Genomic DNA, 1,866 nt, shown 5'->3' on the forward strand with positions numbered 1-1,866 from the left:
AAAAAAAAAAAAAAAAAAAGAGTGTTCATGTAGTTGCATTTACATATTAGTATTGAGTCTAGAGTGGTTCATATAGGATTGTTGCATATACATTTTAGGGGACAATGATTAAAACCACCTTGTTTAAAGTCTAACCTTAGGATTGAAGTCATTGCCCTTAATCACAGTTCATTGTTGCTTGATCAATCTCTAGAAAAAAATGAAGAAACTTTGTTTAAAACTTTGTGTCTTTTGAAAGTTTCTTCCACTTGTGTGAAACTTGCTTGAACATTGTAGCATCTCTATATTATTGGACTTAACCTGAACTTAAATTATCTTGCTTATGGAACTTGAATGCTTGCTCATGGTAACTCTAAATATCGGGTTAACACTCTATTTTTGCCAATCTTTTCCCTTAACCCGAAATTGTTTTCCCTACCCTTGAACCCAAACCTTTTCTTCAAACCTTGTTGTGAATTGTTGAGTGAGACCTTTTCATGGTGCTATAGGTTGTGAAACCTTGAGAGTATTGAGAACGACAAAGAACTGACTCTTGTTTTAGCTATGTTTAGAATCATTTGGACTAGCTAATAGAATCGGTTTTGAAAGATAGGTGGTTAGCATGTTTATTTGGGGTTGGGTTGAAGAATAAAATAGAAACTAAAGAAGAGAGTCCCTAATTTTGAGTTTAATTAGCTCTAAGTCTATAAGTAAAAAAACGGAGAAAGATCTTGCTATAGTCTCCCAAAAAAAAAAGAGAAACAAAAAAAAATAAAAAATAAAATATATAAAAATTAGGAGTATAGCAAAGAAATAAAAAATTTGTAAAAGAGAGCTAGATGTTTAAAGTTAAGACCGTAAGGATTGTAAAAAGGGAGTTAAAATCTAGGTTGTGGGCAGTTTTACTCTAGGGTGTTTGATTAAAAAAAAGTGAATGAGAAAAAGGTAGATCATCAAGAGTTAAGCTTTGTATGCCTCAATTCTTCTCAATCTTAGATAGTTTTCACAACTGTCTAGCATTTCTTCTTTTGAGAGTAAGCCACCAAAAGATATTGTTTGAAACCTACCTACCAAAAAGCATTACCCTTGAAACCGATTGAGCTTGATTCGCTTTCCAATTGCAAGAATTCGCCAAAACACTTTAATGAATGTGAAAGAGATGTTCTTTGGAATCGCAAGTATTTACTGATAGTTAGAGGATGAGCTAGATCGATGCATGGTGATAAGCATAGAAAAATATTTGTACCGATAAACTATCTTTAAGGACTATAGCTTGAATCCTTCGCTTAGCACTAAAAGGTTATGAGTCCCCATTTTCAAACCTCATCTTCCTACTTCCTTGCTAGAGGACTGGCAAGAGATAAGTTTGGGGTGTGATAACTCTCTAACTTACATGTTTTAGACACCCTTTTTTGTCCATATTTTGCATTATATATACCTTAACCTTAGCATTTTTAGGTCCTTAACTGTAGGAATTTGCATTTAGGCCATTTAGGGTGCTGCATTATTGCATTTGCGCATTTGGGATGAAAACAGGGGCTTTGGAGCCCAAAATGGGGAAGAATAAGGTCAAACCCGAGCATGTACCCGAAGGAGCGATCGTGCAAGAAGAACAGTTTGAACCTCAACCGGATCAAAGAGGATCTTAGAGCACAAAGAACAACCCGAAGCCCTACCCGAGGAACTACATTGAACCTCGTGCACTGCCTCGAGTAGACCCTCGGGCAGAACTGAGCAGCTAGGTTAAAAGGGTTTCCATATATAAACCCCCCTCTTCTTCCTCTCGCCCTAGTACGCCGCAGACACTCAAACCAGAGAGCGAGAGCTTCTGAGAGAGAGAGAGAGAGAGAGAGAGAGAGAGAGAGAGAGAGAGAGAGAGAGAGAGAG

Source organism: Camelina sativa, chromosome 17 (genome assembly GCF_000633955.1).
Source record: "Camelina sativa cultivar DH55 chromosome 17, Cs, whole genome shotgun sequence".
NCBI lineage: Eukaryota > Viridiplantae > Streptophyta > Magnoliopsida > Brassicales > Brassicaceae > Camelina > Camelina sativa.